This window comes from Photinus pyralis, unplaced genomic scaffold, assembly GCF_008802855.1.
Source record: "Photinus pyralis isolate 1611_PpyrPB1 unplaced genomic scaffold, Ppyr1.3 Ppyr1.4_LG1, whole genome shotgun sequence".
In the NCBI taxonomy this organism is placed as follows: domain Eukaryota; kingdom Metazoa; phylum Arthropoda; class Insecta; order Coleoptera; family Lampyridae; genus Photinus; species Photinus pyralis.
Window position 1 is genome coordinate 42,705,780 of NW_022170249.1, and position 11,164 is coordinate 42,716,943.

General features: G+C 35.9%; 1 long non-coding RNA gene across 1 annotated transcript; it reads left to right on the forward strand.

The window, feature by feature from the left end:
* Positions 1-8,493: 8,493 nt before the first annotated feature.
* On the forward strand, positions 8,494-9,113 carry LOC116160165. The gene is made up of 4 exons (XR_004143152.1): positions 8,494-8,520; positions 8,579-8,727; positions 8,792-8,874; positions 8,966-9,113. It is a non-coding gene; the product is annotated as an uncharacterized LOC116160165 (long non-coding RNA).
* Positions 9,114-11,164: the final 2,051 nt, after the last annotated feature.

Here is an 11,164-nt window from a genome sequence, read left to right on the forward strand (position 1 = left end):
CGGAATGTAGACATAATTCGTCTTGAAGAATTTACGATTTGTTTCAAACTGGGCGCTTTTAAGACGGAGATAATTGTTTTTCACTCGTTTAAAGTGATTTGTATTGATTGGGACAGTTGAATGGTATTAACATCAAGTCTCTGCGAGATTTTTGTTACCAAAATACCGACATACCCCTCACACTACCGCATAATCAGTGTATCGTGCATTATCATGATTACACAAAGAAAGTTTGTAGACATTTAAGACTACTTATTCCATTTAGTCAATTGTGAATAGCATATTACGCTACAAGGGTGGTAAGAGAAGTTAAGAGAAGTTCTTTTGTTCTATAAAAAGGGAAGCGATCCGCTTCAATGCATTTAGCACTAGTCCTTAGCAATTTTATTATTACACGTTGAATCAATGAATTACTTAATGCTGGTCCGTAGTGAAGAGGTCGCTGGAAGGTAATATTTCCCAATCTGGAAAAATGTCTGTGGCTCATAGAAAGAGACGTAGACGTTATTTCACAAAAAATAATGGCGAGCCTGCCTGTATATGAGAATCTTTCAATTTATTAGGTAAATTCCGGGGATTATTTACGAAATAAATCCAGAGTTGGTTTGCTTTATTAGAATATGTATTTCAGTGTTGTTTTTTTTGTATTTACGTAGTTTTCGTTTTAATTTTATCGCTTTTATAAATTTTTTAATTTTAGTAAGCTGCTAGAAGTAGACAAGGTTAAGTAAAGTACATTGCTTCAAGAGGCTCGCAACCACCTGCGAGGTAAGTATTTATAGATCTGTTACGTGATTAGTTCTTTTTACTTTTTCACTTTTTTAAATACGTTACTTATTTGCTTATTTCTTGGCAATTATCGGAACTTGTTTAATCTAAAATCAAAACTATAGCCACTCTTAATTAAGTTAGCATAAATCGAATCTACAGAGTGTTGCACCAAATCCAGTCGCACTTCTCAAGCTTCAATATAAAGTTCATGTGTTACGGTCAACAGTCTAAAACCAACTTTATTAATTAAATTAATCTTAGCAAACAATATGTTATGCGGTTCAACACTTTGGACGTCATTTGCTTTCCTTTTATTTTATGAGACACAATCTTACCTAGCATGTGGCAGTCTGATGTAGAAAAAAAAATATTAGTTCGAACAATGATCTTAAATTAACTAACTTGAGAGAGAACACAAATAACGTACTAAACTTGACTTCGCTTTTCCAGGTAAATGTAGTTTCCTTACAAAACGTAAGCATTACTGAAATATCAAAATAAACCTACGGAAAGCATCAATACAAAATGATATAAATACACATTCAAATGCAATTTCCTCAAATTAGGAACTCACTCTACCAGAAACTAAAGTTGGATGCATTGCAATTTCTCTTGAGATAAATGGTTCACACCTTTTGAAGGTAGTGAAAAAATCCGCGGGGAGATTATTATGTAAGAGCCCTGAAGAAAACGAGTGCGTCGGTACCTTTATTAAGAAACCACACACCTACGAATTTAGGAATTACGATGAGATCCTCTAAAATTGCGACGCTAGCGTCTTTAATTATCTCAAGTGGCATGTACAATTCTGTTTCTTTATTGTGTCTTGGAAGTGGGTGTTTTCTAATTAAACGTACTCGTGACACCGCCACAATTTCAACGTGAAAATTCACAATTAAAACCCTTTCGCATGTAGCTAGTAATTCATTATCTTAAATTGTAATTCATTGCTAATAACCCAAAATCGAAAATTGCTTTGGGATTAAAATTAGAGGGTTAGCAAAATTTAAATTAAAAGGTGAAGAGTTGATATAGGCCAAACGTAAATTCGCCATGTAGTATTAATTATTCAACTAAAGTAAAACCCGAAGGGTAGATTACACAATTCCTATTAAGTAAATTTCTCTTTCTCTAATTAACACATTACTGCCATATTTTACTAAGACAGTGCGAAACGGCCGGGCATTTGGACAATGGATCGGGTTTCCTTCGCACTATTTTGCCTATCATTAAAAAGAATAGAAGCCGACCGTCTGTAAGTGTAAGGATTTATATATTTTAGGTAGCGCATAATCTGCTAGAAAGCGTCCACGGTTTTAAAAGGCTCAGATAACCTTTGTTGATAAGGGTACTTGGTTTAAAAGCAAATTGCAATTGACCCTAAGAGGGTTGGCTCATCTAAAAACAAGGGAAGGTTTTAGAACGACATTGACTGTCCCTATGCAAAAAATTTAATTTTCCTTTGATTGGCATTTTGTGGGGTCACTTTAAGCGTATAAAATGGTAATTTGAAATAAAAGCTCTCTTCAAATGGAAAGTTTTTGCATGATTTATGAAATTATATTTAAAAAAAAAAACGTTTCAAACAATTTTAATTACGAACTTTTTTCCTAAATTGAAGTCGGAATATGTTTTCGTTAATTGGGGTGGATAATGAACAGTTCTCTGTGCGAACTTAGACAATGTACGTTTTTTAAGGTGTCGATATTCCAGTAAAAAGTGCTAATGAAGGTGGGTCTAAATTTAATAAGGAATGTTTCTGTTTACGGAAATTGATGGAAATCGGCGGAGACGTGAAATTACTTGGTTACGTATAATTTCTATTTGTAACTTCTTTTTGTTATGACAGTATACTAATTGCCTTTATTGAAATTGACGAAAAGCACAAAAAGAGGAGGACGAGGTTCAGTTGGCGTTTGGCGAGTCTGCTCACTTAACTTGTAGGTAATTGAAGTGTAAAAATGATTGGATACAATAAGTATGTGATTTTATAAATATTACTTTTAATATTGTAATAGGTATCATATTTTTTCTTCATTTACCTATAGTTACTACCATTTTTCAATAAATTTCAAATTACGACAAAACGCGCCAAATGTCCTCACTTCTCAAACATTAGACGTGCAATTCTTCGAAACACCTGCGTTTGCGTTATTAGCACCAGAACACGTGCGTTAATTAGATTTCGACTAATAAGAAAAAAATTTCTCGCAAACGACCAGATGTAACCTTTTATAAAGTATGCAAACTTAACAAAATGTGTCTACTTCTAGCACCTTATCTAGATTGAATAATTTACAACAGCGGTACCTAAAATTAAAACGAAAACTACGCAATTACAAACAATTTCAAAAGAAAAAACAAACACTAAAATACAAATTCAAATGAAACAAACCAGCTCCATGTTTATTTCGTAAATAAGTATTTAGCTATTATGTGTATATTGACATATTCTCACATACAGGATGTTCCGTAATTATTTTTGGTGTTTAGATCGAAATACCTAATGTCTAAATGTATTGGTGCAGTTTGTCTGTGTCTGCATAACATGGTTTAGAAACGCCTTATCAATATGAAACTTGATAAGTATGGTGTTTGTGAATTGTTTTGAAGCTCAGTTTTTTGTAAATGAAATCATGTATGGAGTGTTGCCCTTAAGAATATTGAGTGGGGTGTAGCTGAGAAGAAGTTGGAGATGATACTTATAATAAGTGCTTTGAAATCACCTTGCTTACTATAGGAGGATAAACTACATTCATACAAATAACTTTACCCCATACGTTACGGCATTTTAACGTCGATATATCCACTTGCAGTTCCGCTTCCAATGCGTATGAAATTCCATAGAGGATACCTATCATTACACAGTGAAGTTATGTTATTGATACCTGCATTTCTTGCTCTAAGGCATAATATTAAAGCCATTAGGGATATTATAGTACTCGATGGACTATGACATTTTCGAATAACATATTAGTTTGCAAATTAATTGCATTCGATGGGATTGAGTGAAATACAAAGGGACTCGCAACAACATAATTCTACTTACCGACAGTGTTTACTATGTCACTAATAAATGAAGTTTACCAAAGTTGCGTAATAAATATTATAGCGTGTTAAATATGTTGCTTGCAAAGAAAAGGTATAGACAAAAAAGGATTGAATAGCACCTCGTCAGTCAATAATGTCGATCTGCATATAATAGGCTTCAACTTTTATAATATTTTACTATATATATAAGAAATACCAGGATGGTCTTCTTTCAACTTTATTTATCTACACGTCAGAAAACAAAACTAACAATGTTGTCTATAGTCTGTACATTTTCCAGTATTACATAAGTCATTAAGTGGTAAATCAAAAGCCGTTTATAACGCGACCGATAGTTGTATTCAATATGCACCTGAAATGCAATGTAAAAACCCGTTCCATACTGGCGAAAGTTGCTCAAAACAAATTTTATGGAGACTTGAAAACAATAGAACAATAGTTTTCAACTACTTAAGAGTCAGCGGTTCTCAATAGAAGATCATACACCAGATTCATTAAATCTCATTTAATGTAATTAGGTATCTGGTGTATGTATCTTCTATTGAGAACCGCTGACTCTTAACTAGTTGAAAACTATTGTTCTGTTGTTTTCAAGTCTCCATATGATTTGTTGCATCTGTCACCAATTGAGTACGAGTGGGGTATGATGGGTCGATGGCTAAATGATTTACCTGGAAACAGCTTAGATGATCTTCACATGCGTCTTTTAGAATCTTAGGACAGCATCGATTCGTTAATTTCAAGGATGCTCCGTCGAGTATGAGAATGCGAAATAAAGACAATTGTCCTGAAACTTTAAGCAAAAGTGATCAAAGTACACTGGGTGTATATGACGGCCAGTATATATTCTTTCAAACTTTGCAAGCGCCTAAGACCCCACTAAATGGACTGGCATACTTATTTTTCTGCTCTTGAAATATTAAATTTATAAGTAATAATAATTTCAAAGTGCCTCAAGAGTATTTTTTGAAAAAAAAATTCGCATCTTTAAAATATAAAGGGTTGACTTAGCCCCGCTTCTCTCCAGCCAAGTCCGCATTTTTGTGTTTGGGTATTATTGGAGAAGTATTGGACAAGTTTTCAGCGTGCCTCAAATACCTACCCAAAAATGTCTACCAGCTCTCCTACAGTATCGTATTTAGTTAACCTCAAGTACAGTCTCTCTTTATTTTGTATATTTTCACATGCATAATTAAATAGCATTGAAATATTTGCCGACCGGCGTACATGGACGTACTGATGCCTTACACGAAGTAAATTTCCACTCAAATTACAGGGTACTATTTCCTCGAAAGTAACCCCAAATTTAAAAGGGAGGATTAGGTGACACCCGGAAATCAGAACCTTGGAATAACGACGAATCTCTGGCCGTTATAACATAACAAAAACCGCTTGCAACTAACTAGCTAAGTCAATATCATAAAGTAATAATACTCTATGTCAATATCAATATCGAGACGGTCTTAGGCACATTTAACTAGTCACAATACATATTCCATTGCAGGAAAACACCCACTTTTAGAAAAATGTCAGGAGTATAATTGCTTGAGAGCATTATTGGTGTGCTGTTGCTCGTCATTGTTTGAAACTTGTTTCGTTTTTTTATACAACAAGGACATCAAACTTTTAATACGTACAATCTTTAAAAAGGTTGTTTATGTGAACGTAAATTTCATTTTTATCTCCTGAGTAGCACCACTTTAAAAGTTACTTTCATAAAAAACTTTTTACTTTAATATCTTTTACTCAGAAGCTAGAAATTATATTAAATCAGGTATTACATAAAGCACCACACAAAAATGTCACTATAATTAGAATCATCGCCCACATCCAACGAATCCGTACAGGTGGAATGGTTTATAATCATTTTTTCCCCTGAACAATTTGGAAACTGTGACGTCACATAAATTGCACGATTGCAACGATCTTATGAACAATGTGTACAGACGCTCAGAACAAGCAAAATAAAATACAAATGAAGTGGGGATATTATCAATCATCGATTCTTAGCATGTCCATGCTAATTACGCTGTGTAACATTTTGACAGTTCCTTCGGGGTATTAATCTGGACGGTATAGTTTAACTTTATAGAAGCGGATTTAATTTCTAATAGATAAAGAGCGAATTATGTTTACACTTACGCTTGAATTTGTGTTTATATTTAAACAACTCTGCATACTGCTCAACATTTTGGGCTTATAGAGAAAATGATTATGATCAGCTTATCAGGATGCCAATTTAGTATTTACGTACTTATAAATTGGTTGGATTATTATGATCACCACATACCTATGTCTGTACCTCAGAGGTAAAGTATATACCAAGTCACAAATTCAAAAGTTTACAGAAAGTCACATTATACGAAGCACAAAGGAATAATTTGAGCTTATCATTTCCCTTTCGATTAATGCATGCCGGTGAACATTTCTCTAGATCAACCATTATAACTTTCAGTTTATTTTTTTTTTTTTTTGTGTCAGGTGGGGAAATGCATTATGCACACTCCGGATGGAAAAGTCCGGAGTAGTGTGGGACTCTCACCCACTAAAACCCCACCTGAGGCTTCGGCTTCTAGGGCCATTCGCCTTTATACATACTTTTACACAGAAAAAGATGACTATATAAGTACAATGGGACAGAAACGGATCTAGTTACATTTATTAACATACAAAACCAACAATTTAAAAATATCACAGATCATTTGCTATACCAATTCTTTGGATGAAGGCAAGAGTATTTTTACATTGCTCTTTGTTTTTAAAGTTATTTTCCCATGCAGGGTCGATATTAAAGAGCACACGTACATCTGTGTACTGCGGACAGACAGAAATAATATGATGTGGTGTTAAAATAACACCACATTGTTCGCATAGTGGCCGTTCTTCGCCCGCCAACAAATATCCATGAGTGAGGGCAGTATGCCCCAGCCGGAGTCTGTACAGCCTGATCAAGTTCAAACGCCCAACGTCGATATAAAATAGCGGATCCAGACTCTGTTTGATCTTCTTCAAAGCCGTATCAGTCTCCGACCACTGTTCACTCCACCGCTCATAAATTTTCGTCTTCACAAGTTCACGTCGTGCAATAGATGACATATTCGTAAAGTCAACGTTATCCAGTTGGAGATAGTTTAATACCTCTCTAGCTCTAACACCTAACGATCTACATCTATTTAGCCGAGCAATTGTAGTTGCATCAGTAAGTGATATAAAATTTGGATGTTTATCATCTATCCTTACTTTTATATAATAGTTTGCAACAATCTGTTTCCGGCGTAGAGCTAGAGGGGGAATATTTGCCTCGACGTGGAGCGATGTTACCGGACTTGTTGGATATGCTCCCAAAGAGTAGCGAATGGCCAGGTTCTGAATCTTGTCAAGTTTCTCAAGCAAAGTATTACTGCCACATGTAGAGTACGCTGCACATCCATAATCCATCCTTGACAGGATGAGGGCCTTATAAATATCTAGGAGGGTCTTAGGGTGAGCTCCCCACCTATGATGAGCTAGAACTCTCATAATGTTCAGCGATTTTCTACATGTAGCCGCAACATTCTCCAAATGCTTTGACCATCGTAATCCCCTATCAAAGGTAAGTCCGAGGAACTTGACTTCTTGGACAACACTGATTATACGATTGTTCATAAACAAAACGGGGTCATAGTGGGGCTTACGGAGTCGACAAAAGTGAACAACCTTTGTCTTCTCCTCCGACAGCACGTACCCGACAGCATTGGCGTTATGACAAATGATGTTAATTGCCGTTTGTAGGTTTCGAGTTATTGTGCCAACCGTCTTACCAGAAGAACAAACCATTAAATCGTCTACGTATAAGCATTTATCAATTGACTCCTCAACACCTTTGGCTATTTCATTTATGGCGATGCCGAACAGGGAACAACTGAGTGTTGACCCCTGCGGCACACCATTTTCTAAAACATACTCTTTGGAGTTGATATCGCCGATTCTTACACAGAACTTCCTATCCTCTAAAAAGGATTTTATAAATTTAGGTAAATTCCCTCGAAGATTGTATTTATACATATTTTGCATTATTCCATATCTCCAAGTCATGTCATAAGCACCTTTTATATCGAAGAAGACCGCAACCAGATGTTCACCACTGTCAAATGCCCTCAGAATTCTGTCTGTCAGTTTGACCAGATGGTCTACCGTTGACCGTCCTTTCCGAAAACCAGTTTGGTAAGGCACGTATACGTTAATGCTTTCGAGAAATGTTTGTAGCCGCACATTAACCATTTTTTCTAGCAGTTTTCCCAAGCAAGATGTCAAACTAATTGGGCGATAACTTTGTGCCTGCAACGGATCTTTTCCTGGTTTCGGTATAAGAATTACGATGGCTTGCTTCCATTCTGAGGGGTAGGTAGAATCATTCCAGCAGTTGTTGAAGAATCTTAAGATGGTATTTTTCATTTCAGAACTACAGTGGCGAAGCGAAGCATCTGGTTATGGATAGCGTCTTCTCCCGGTGAACATGACTTGGTGTTACGGATTGCTGCCTCCAATTCTTCTACAGTAAAAGGTACGTTGCAGTTCTGTATATCATCTGTGTTAAAGTCAATTAATACTGCTTCTTTTTCAGGTTTGGTATCTAGAAAGGTGTTGGAATAGTTTGACGAGCTACTGACTTTATAGAACTGATCTGCAACTATGTTAGTTATGTCTTGCAGTTTATTGGTAATTATTCCATCGGAATTGCGCAAAAACACCGGATAACTGCAGCTGTTTTTTCCAGATATAGCTCCGACTTTCTTCCAGACATCATTACTGGTAGTCTCTGGTGTCATGGTTGTTACATAATGTTGCCATGAAATTCTTTGGGCTTCTAGTATTCCCCTACGACACTGAGATCTTCGTTTTTTGAACTCTACAAGATTCTCCAACGTAGGATTTCGACGAAATTTATTTAGAGCTTTTTTCTTTAATGCTATTTTTTCTTTGATTTCAGGTGACCACCACGGGACCATCTTTCGCCTATTGCCAGGTTTAGATTTAGATATGCTGGCGTCAGCGGCGTTTATGATGGAAGAGGTAATGGTTTTAACATTTAGATTGTCTTGATTAGGAGGGACGAGGACTTGTGTGAAGAGTTCCCAATTTGCTAATTGGATTTTATATTTAGCTATCGTTTTTATTGGAAGATTATGACCCCTGACTGTGATAATAATGGGAAAATGGTCACTATGATGTAGATCATCTTCCACCTCCCATTTCAGGCTAGTATGTATACCTGGTGAACATACTGATACATCGATGGAGTCAAATGTGCCTGATCCTGCTCTTCTTTCGCTTTTCCTTTATATTGTGCCTTTAATTCATACCTCTTGTCGGCCTCCTTTAAATGGTCATCATACTCTTTTTGAATCTGCTTTCTATCGAGATAACTATCACATTTGTCACAAGCGTCATTATTTGGAAGTTTGAAGGAGTAGTTGAATTCACTATTGAATATTTCACTGTATATGTATTGCTTCAGTCATCTTTCGTTCTAACATATATTGCTGATACAGTTCATAGATTTTGGATATATTTAAACTGCTATCAAGACATTTTTTCGACGATCTTTCTCTACTATAGTGTGATTCCAATGTTGGAAATTTCATGTCCTTATACTATCCTTGGGTTCGTTTGATATCTTGTTTGGCGGTATTATCTTCTTTCCTCTCCTATCAGATTCAACTATACCTCCACATCTTATCTTCGCTAAAGCTGTTGTTACCAATGTTTGAGAAATATTCAAGAAAGGCCTTGCATACTTCTACTTGAAGTTTATTTTGAGTGTGGAAGAATTTTTTAAAGTAACTTCTTTTATTTGCCCTTTCGCCGGTTCTTTCGCGTCTCTTTTTAACATCTAGTTGCTGCACAGATGAAGCAACAAATTGACATTTGTGATCTATATTCTTTGATGGTGACCAGAACTGCTAAAAAATCTCTGTACGATCTTCCTCGGGGTCCTAGTTTTCCATTTTAGCCTTTAGTTATCTTTGCAAGGTATCTTTAATGATTTTTGTCTGCTTAAGGTCTTGTTTTTGGAAATATATTCAGCTCCAGATAGTCTCTTTCGTTGTCCAAGATCGGCGACCCAAGTAAACGTATACAAGCAACTGTTCATTGTCTTTACCAAATGCTCAACCAACCATTGTAGACGGATTCAGTATGCAGTTCATTCTTGGAATTTATTTTTCCCATTTGATCCTACTCCACTCAAATCCAAAGGCAAGTCTATTAGCTCCAGCAAACTCAGTCCCATGATCTGTCTAATAAATCATGGACGGCTGACAATTTCTTGCAGCAAGTCTTAAACTCGTCAAGGATGCGCTAGTGGTGAAATGACCAATTCCAGATGTATTTCACTACATAATTTCAGTTTGCGTAATTACTTTTGTTTATCAGAAAGACTGGATGGTTCGTCTTTGTTGTTAGATACAATGTAGTTCATTATTAGATAAAAATACGAGATTTTTGCATTTATTTAATTTGATAAGATATTGTAAGATGATAAAGTTACATGTGCTTACATAGTTTAATTACAGCTGTTAGACACAATTAAATTTTGTTCGTAAATCTAGTTGTTGTCGCCTGCTGAAGTAATCCCAGTGCCGAATAGTTCGACGAGAGTCTCGTTTATTTTTTTCCTGTTCAGCGTTTTCTATTTTTGTGCAGGCCATACTGAGCAACCAGTGACACATTAATATAGAGTTACTCAAACTTTGCTACACTCTTTTAAGTATATAGAACCAGCGTAGTCAATTCCTTTTATTTCAAAGGTCTGCGCGCCTCTAACACGATGTTCAGGTAATCGTTTCATTATTGGATCTGGAACATTTCCTTGAAAGCTCCTATACTTAATGCAGTCATGAATCGCGCGTTGTATTTCTTTTTAGCTATTTTAGATCCAAACATTTTCTTGAAGATGGGGGATGCGGATTAAACTCTTGTGAAATTCTTCGTTAAACATTGATTTGGATTTGGTCTGGTTGCACCTTTGTAATGTTCCCCTCTGATTTGTACACTGATCGGTGTGATAAAATTGATAATTTAATCACTCATTTTTTACTTCTTCTATTACACCAACATTTCCCCATTGCTTGAACACTTGTTCGAAGTCATTATACCTTTCGTTTGCTTTCAACTTCCGTGTTGCACTTTCTAACGTGTTTTGAGCTACAGTGGAGGTAACCGTGGATGATCTAACCAAGGTGAAACTTGATATCTACCATATTAATCTCTAGACACTGTCTGCTGGCGGTGTTCTCGCATTGGTCATTTATGTCGTCATTTGACAGCTTTTCAAAAGCATCTGCTATAGTAATGTTCTCTA